Source organism: Platalea leucorodia (assembly GCF_965183815.1).
Source record: "Platalea leucorodia genome assembly, chromosome: 1".
In the NCBI taxonomy this organism is placed as follows: domain Eukaryota; kingdom Metazoa; phylum Chordata; class Aves; order Pelecaniformes; family Threskiornithidae; genus Platalea; species Platalea leucorodia.
The window spans coordinates 45,370,543-45,379,193 of NC_138823.1; positions in this window are offsets into that span (position 1 = coordinate 45,370,543).

The following is an 8,651-nucleotide window of genomic DNA, read 5'->3' on the forward strand; positions in this document are numbered from 1 at the left end:
TATCCTCTAGTAAAAACACCAGAACAGCCTATAAATAACTGCCTATCTGGCTTTCTTTTTAAAGAGTAAACTGTTTAACTCCACCTTTAATCATCTGAGATCTAAAGCATATGCTTCTTCTAACTTTCCCTTCCATGGAGCTAGGCTTCTCCCTTACTGGATTCTCCCTCCATTCCTGATGCACTTGACAGGTTATGGTGAGGTGAGGTCACATGAACACATAGCAACATCTTCTTATGTACAGGAGGTTTATCAAAGGATTTAGGCTACTGTTTGACAATTATTACATTCTACTACTAAACCCTTCTATTCAATAAACAAACAACATTTAGCAACTTTTCTTTAATGCAAAGAATTGGGAGCTCTTTTTACCCACTTGTGAACAGACTAGTCCTGCTCCAGGCTTGAGAGTAGTGTTATTTATAAGATTTTTAAAAGGACCCTAGAGCAGCAGTAAACTCCTCAAAAAGTTTAGATTTGACAATCCAATGAACTTTTTTGTTCTCCTTCACGGGAACAGGACAGGAAGACAAAGCTTGTATCTTCAGACCTTCCCTAACAGAAGACTGGAGTGTATGTGCTCTCTTAGGTTCCCAAATTACACTTAGCTAGACAGTACTGCTTGTCTTCAAAAGGGATGAAGACAATGTCTGTGGCCTGCTTTTGTGGGATCTTTCTATGTGGGCACAAATAAGAATGTAAAAAACATTAATAATAAAAATAATAGCATCAGTGTACACAGCACAGTGCCACGTTAAAAGAACTCAGTTGGCTATCCAGTCATTACAAAGTCTAAATAAGAGGCTAAAAAGAAGTCTTTTCACAGAGTTCCAGCATCATGGGATTTTTCAGTCTCCTTCAGTATATTTGACATCACTCAGCTACCTTAGGAATTCCTCTGTCCCTGGACTAGTTGCCTGTAAACCCTCAAGATACCAACCTTGCAAGAGCCAATGCAAAAATGTGTTATGCTGTCAAGCTTATCAGATCACCTTCACTGCCTGTGCATATCTCCTACCACTCCATCTAGAAGCCTGTTCTGCTATGGCTTCTGATCAACTTTCTACATTTCCTAGGAAAGCAGGTGTGGTGTCCCCCAGATGCGTTCACCCAACACCATTTCCACACAGCAGTAGTCCAGGTAGGTCATGGTTGGGCAAAAACACAGTAGTAAAAGAAACAACTTCTATTCTGAGATCTCTTCCCATGTAAAAAAGTTTCTGGTGCTTTTAATAGAGGCATGGGATTCAGGCTGTAGAAAATAAGAACATGGGGTAGTTATTCACAGACCACTTGGACTTTCAAAAGTGTTACATGGCAAAATTCTTTTCTTTTACTTTTTCATCGAAACTTGTAACCAACTGTTCCATTTGCCCCACAAATTTCAAATCTTTTGTTCAGAAACTTCAAGACTGAAATACTCACTAAGAGTATAATATATCTGCTCATTTAGATACTTTCACAGAACCTCTACAGTGTAGGCCCATTCCTCGTTCTGTACTCTGGAGTTAAAAACATCTCAGACTTGGAACACTTAGCAGGCCATGCCTGTAGCTTTTGTTCCCGTTTTCTGATATTTGTCATTGGAGACCTACAAATCTTTACTGTACAACTCTGCCATTAGGGGCAATCTGGGTAACAGCTTCTGCAATGTCTATTGTAAACCAGGCAGGAGTGAGCTGGACAGAGGGATTTTCCTCATATGTCTTTCCAGAGCTGTAATCTTTCACTTCGAAATCTCCTTTCCACTGTAATTGACAACACAGGATTCACAACTCTGTCCCTTCAGCTGTTTAGCATATGGGTTCATATTCCAAAACTACCTAATAAACCATTATGGCATTCAAAAGAGTGATCTATACTTCCAGAGTCAGGGATAATTCTATATAATTGACAGAATCACACTAGGATAAAGCTGTGATGAGATTAAAATAAGGTCTCAAAATCAATACTTAAAAGTTTGAAGATACAGTAATACAAGTTAATACATCTTTATCTAACCATAACTTAATATCTGATTGAATATTTCAAGGCTTCACAACATTATCTAAGGAAGTAGATAAAGGGACAACATTTTATTACTTTCTGTTCACTTCTTAAATCAAGGATTTAACAAAGGGGCTTCTTCATTTCTTTGTTTCCTTCTCTTTCTTTTTTCATTCCTTTCTTTCTTTGTCAAGAAACAGCTTTGTGAAACTAGCACTTAGAAATAGTCATGTTTAAAGTTAGAAACACATTTAAATATCTTGCTGAACTAAGCCTTCACATCTACTAAGACTGAAGTTGAATTTTCTTCTCCCTATGTGTAAAAAAATTATGATGCTAAAATTATTTTGGGATTAGCTAACGTCCAGAAGTAATAGATTCAATAAGACTTCTTAACTTGATGGTAATATTGGAATTACAATTTTGATCATATCATAAAAAATAAATGTTACCAGTCCATGATATAAAGATGTCAGATGACATCTTTGTAGAATAACAAGAAATCCTTGGAACTTAAGGAATCTGAAATAGTCCACATGAGCAATATCAAGTGAAAACCCAGACAGACACTACTATAGCAATTGCTGGAAAGTCTCAGGGAGGGAACTTTCATATTTACACAGCTGCATAGTACAACACATAGTCCATAAATATGGCACAAAGTACTTTATAAGGAATATAAACTAGTCTAACCACTTTAGCTGTCACTCAGTTGGTCCTGGACCCCATTAAACTAGTCTAACTGCTTTAGCCGTCACTCAGTTGGTCCTCAACCACACTGATACAAGAGAAATTATATTTTAAAATCTAACATTTAACAGCTTTAAAAGCGGTTATCTAGAAACTACATTTTATGTTTTCCTTTTTTTTTGTTGTTTTGTTTTCTTCTTTTATCGTTTGTTTTAAGGGATACAGAACAACAAAAAATAAGAGATTAATTCCAGATTATGAGGTACTTTACCAGCCTCTACTGCTGTGGGTGATTTCACTTGCAGTGACTGCAGTAATTTTCAGGCTTTTGTAAAAGACCACATGCTTCAAAACTATAATTCCTTTGGACTTCAATGAGGTTAATCATATGCCATATATTTTATGATCTCCTCTCTTTGACTTCCATTTTCAGCAGAGGCAATTTAAAAAAATAAACAATAAGAACAACAAAAACATCAAACATACTGCTTTAACTGCTTTTTTTTTTTAAGCCAAGATATTTGGACCATGATGAAGCTGAAACTCTAATCTGTATATTATATGTGACTGAACTATGTTTTCTATATTAAGTTTGATCTTAAGTTCCTTGGGGAAGCAGCCATGAATTGCACTGATTTGCATAGAGCTAAGAGTACCAAGAAGCCGACAAATACTAATAAATACATAAAATCTGCACTCACTTACCCTTTTCACTTCTAATCTTTTTTGCTTGTGCCACCTTACCACCTCCACAACCTGCGAATATTATCCTTATTATTCTTTTTAATTTTTTATGTCTCACTCCTTATCTTTTTACAAATTACATTAGGTCTTGGTTTCAGTTTCTGCTGGAGTTCCTCCTAAACTCAAATCCTTACTATTTATGACTGAAAGTTATGCAAAAGAACTTAATGCAGTCTACTTGATAAGGTTTAAAAGCATCCATTCTTAGATTACATTATGAGAAATATCTTACAATACACAAATATTCAAAAGCTTGGACTGAAAGAATTTGCTGTAATGGTCTAGCTTCAAGTCCTATAGTTTTCTCATTTCTAAATTCTGAAGATGAGGTATCACATTTATGAACTCTTGGACAATTGTAGGTCATTTAATCTAATACACCCAAAGACCTGCCTAAACATTTTTTTTTATTTTTTTCTTCTTCCTTTTAATCATCCAGATACAAGATCTCCTGAAATCAGAAGGTAGTTCAAAACCAGAAAACAAAATGAAACTGGAATAATATAGCTGAGTGTGTTTCCCACATCCAAAAGAAAGAAAGAAAGAAAGAAAAAAAAAAAAGCGCATATTTAATTTATACACTTACAGAGCGATGCAACCTAAGTTTGACCAAATATAAGTGGGAAGAAGTTTGAAAACTGCCCCGTAAAATGCTGAAAAGTTTGGCTTCAGAATAGGAAGAAAAACTGCAAGGTGTGATACATTCCAGATTCTGCTGTGTAAAGTCATTAAAAGAACATGTTTATCAATATGCAGCTCATTTGATGGATGAGCTGTGTCCAGGATGAAACCTATTGCTCATAGATATATATATTTTTAATATGACATCATTGCTTAAATAAATGTGCAATCAGCTTATATTAGCTCTATTTGAATTCAGGCACTTTGCCAAATTCTTCATTTTCTACAACCTTTCTTTGAAAAGAATGCATAATAAACCCGGTAATGCTTAGCAGCTAACTGTCCTTCACCTAACACTGACAAATGACACCATAAGCTGATTGTGGTTTAAACAATGCAACAGGTTTGAGCAATTGCACTCGTGCTTGTTAAGACAGGAATAAAGCGAGGCTTCACCCCTGCTATACTCTGTGAAACTTCCAGAGATACTGTTCTAAAATACGGTACAAAGCACCTTAGAAACATGTGCTACTTTAAGATTAAAATTCAGAGGGACATTAAATTAGAGCACTGTCTAATACTCCTTCTTTTTTTCTCTACCACCTCTCCTTTCAGATTTCACGATACCATGTCAGGACTAGTCTGCTGAAGCAGAATTAGAATTCCAGAGAGAAGATTTGAACTGCTGAAATGTTAAACATGTCAGCATGTTAGAGATCCACACTTCTGCTCTACAGCAATAAGTAGTACAAGGTCTAACTGCCTCTTCCTGATCCTCAGGTGAAAAGAACAATCAATGTCAGTCACATTCAGCAGGCACCTACTTACTGTGTCTTACCCTGGCAATCCAGGCTGAAATTAAGTACTGCAAGACCATTCAGAGACTCTGAAACTGCCTCCTAAAGATAGGTATGGTATACGAATTGAAAAAAATATATATAGTTCTTGTATATTAAAAGCATTTTGCAAAAGCCAGTAAAAAACATCACAGAGTTTTCTGAAGGATTCTCTTGATAATAAAGCTAATTATGGAAAGAAAACTTAAGAAAAAAGGTCAATATATACAGTTTAACATGGAAATTAATGTATTATTTAAAACATTTTCACAGCTTCTGCTGTGGGGTTCAGTGAGTGAAGAGCTCTAATCTCAGTTAATATGCTATAGAAGAATATCTTCCTTTTTCTGTCCGCTATTCCTTCACTAAATAAATTCCAAATCAATAAATAGAAATTCCTACCAGCACGTAACATTTAGCTTCAAAATCCAAATGCCAAGTCATGAAAAGCAGGTGCAGAAGTATCTCAGGAAATAGTCACACTACATAACGTTAGAATGAGCAACACATTTTGATGCATATCTGAAACAGATAACACAGATAATTTACTGTTGCTTTCAGTGTCCTAATCCTAACTCACAATCACCTAACCAAAAGCAAAAGGTCACTAGCTCTGCAACTACCAGTCAAATAGCTCATTTAAGATTAACAGTGATCTATTCACTTTTATCTGTTGTAGATAAAAGGGAATCAGTAAAGAAAACTAAAAACAGCAGGATTTACTTCAGGTTCAGTTCACCTTTTTATTCATGAAACTCCATTAATTCGGTTGGGTTTTAATAGTAAACTTGGGGTGAGAACATGGCCACAGGCTTGTTGGCTCTCATTTGGCTCTCCCCAGCACACAGATGACACAGGATGCCTGGTGATTCAGAGCTTAATACCAAGTTGTGCAACATCCCAATGATTACCTCCTTTCCACACTCCCAAATTCACACAGAGGATGTGCAAAGTAAGGGGGTGGAAGAAGGCATTTAAAGAGGGATGACAGAGGGCCACACCAAGGCACAGGGCATGAAGACCACTCACGTGTCCCACTGAGGCTGTCCCTTTCCTCTTGGCTACGTTCTCTCCTTCCCGCATTACCCAAGTGCGTGGCAGGGAGAAAGCACGAGCTGGAAAGACTTGACAAATGGATCCATTTTATCTTGGGTACTAGGACCCAACCAGACCACATAACAATATATGTTTGCACACAGTTTTCTTACTGAATGAATTTTTCTTTATGCTGCCTGTAAGAAACTGTAAACTGTTAGATACTCCTTCCTTACTCAATAAAAAACCAAATAGAAAACCTTTTTTTCAGTCATATATATGCATAACCCTAGCGACAGCTATAGCATGCCAAAACATCATTTTCAGTCCATTAATTTCAAAGTTTTTCTTTTCAAATAGAGAAAAATAAAATTGCTCTCCCATGTGGCAAGTGTAAATAAATAAAGTGTTAATGAATTTAATCTTCACGGATAATACAAATATTGTCATGACCCTGAGAGCACTGCCAGCCCTGATTGTCCCTGCCCAGACACCTGTGGCTCCCCTTCCCCTCCCCTCCCCAGGTCCCAGGACCCCATTTCAGCCTCCCAGGGCCATCAGTCCCTGCCCCAATGATGCCACAGCAGGGCCAGTCTCTGTCTCCCCACAACCCGGCCCTGCCCAGCCATGGGCCCTGTCAAGCTGGACCCACCCACGGGCCCACATCCTGGCCCAGCCTCAGCTTGTCCCTGTCCTCAGGGAGGTGCCTGATGTCCCAGGCCGGGGCTGCCCTGGTGCTCCCCGGCTGCCCTGCTCCTGGCCGGGGCAGTGGGACAGGATGGGCTGCCAGGCCCTGCCCTGCCGCCCCAGGGGCCCCTGCTGCTCCTGGCCCCCAGGGAGCTGCTGGCCCTCATGGTGCCCTATCAGGACAAAAGGTGATTATGCAGCAGAACATAGTTGCAGCAAGATGGTAAAATTTTTCTGCGGCAGTTTTAGCTTATCTGAAAACTTTAGGTTGGTTAAAAATTGGATTAAGTCTCTGAAAGGACTTACTTTCTAGTTATTAAGGTAACTACATACGCTTTTGTAGCACTACGATGCAGATGCGCATACGGGATTTTGACTAGGCTGTGTTACATTCTCATCTACAGCAATAACGAAACTAAATCGAGCCTATTGGAATAACAGCACTACTTGCAATCTACACCAAAATAGTTGAGAGCTGAACCCACGGCACTTTGGGTTTTATTTTGTTCTGCACTGCAGCTCCTTATAGTTTCAGTACGTCCGGGGGACGCTGCGGCTGGCTGCCTGCCTGGTTGGTTAGGTGGCGCTTTTTTTCGCTAGTGTTTTTTGAGAGAATAGGACATACCTGTATCAAACGGTGCATGTAACTTTTGTATTCCTGTCTCCATTTCAGAATTTAACCTTCATTTCAGAGAATAAACTCCACTTCAAATTATCTATCAGTTTTGAGCTAAATGGTGACAAATACTGAAAAACTGACACGAGATGCCATCTGAGATTGGTCTAGGGGCATTAGCTCTGCCTTTCTCTCAACCACTGGTCCACCACAAAAGGAAAATTGTCTCTTTATAAATGAAAGTGTAAAAGACAGAGACAAAGATATTACCTGTGCCAAAAAGAGGTAGATCTTACATTTAAGGAATAAACCTATATGATGAAAGGAGTCATCCAGACCTACACATCAGCAACCAAAGTGGAATGAGAAAGGAGGAAGAAGGAGCATCAGCTGTGCCCAAGACTCTTATTTGAGATATTGTCACTTCTGTTACAGGATTGGGAGAGGCAGTGACTCTGAAAAGAGAGTCACTGCAGCCACAACAGTCAGAGCACTACCATCACGGAAAGTGATGGTGGATCCTTTCAGTGTATCAGGCTGTGGACTTTGGCTGTGGAGGACAGGATAAACTGCCTGTTCAACCAGCTCTGCTACCAAACACTGTCCTCTGAAAGAGCGGTGGTGGACAATAGGTGGAAGCAACTTCACTGAAGCATGGGGATTCAAAAGACTATGTGAGTGCAGCCATTTACATTTAACAGAAAATGGGAGTAAAAGCTAAAAGAGTGTGCATCTTAATTTTGCCATATAAAGATCTGCGACTCTCAGTATTTTCACAAATATTAAGAAATCAATTTATGAGACATACATTCCAAGCTTGCCTTGCCTCTGATAAGAGGTTGAGTGTACCTCTGGTGTAAAATACACAGCTAAAAGTTGTGTTTAGTAATTACAAACTTTATTTATTTTTTTTACTATGCTATACATCATACAGCTTGCTCCAAAAACATATTTTTAATAGTTCTTTTCATTGAGGGTATCATATATGCCATAAAATTTAAAATATTGCTGCAGCTGGAATTATGGCTACAATTATAGAGCTCAGTGCCTTCAGCAATGGCATAATATAAATCCTACATAATAATTCCATTTCCCCTCCAAATGTTCAATCAGATTAATTTACACAAGTACATTGCCCTTTTCCTCATATGCCACAGAAACAGTCACCATGGAGTGAAAGATAACCGCTCTTTAGACTCAGTGTTGTGCAATTGAATGGGGTGAGACTGTCTCATTTAAATGCAATTTTACAGCCAACTGTGGCACAAGCGACTGGATAAAAAGTTGTTTCTATGAAAAAGTTGACTTCTATGATCGCTGTTAAAAAAACTTTGCATCAGCAACATGAAGAAAAATGTTTTCACAAATGAAAACCTACGTGTGAGGTAACCACAATAACGCTGACCAATTTCAGGAGTGTGGTGGTTTAACCTCAG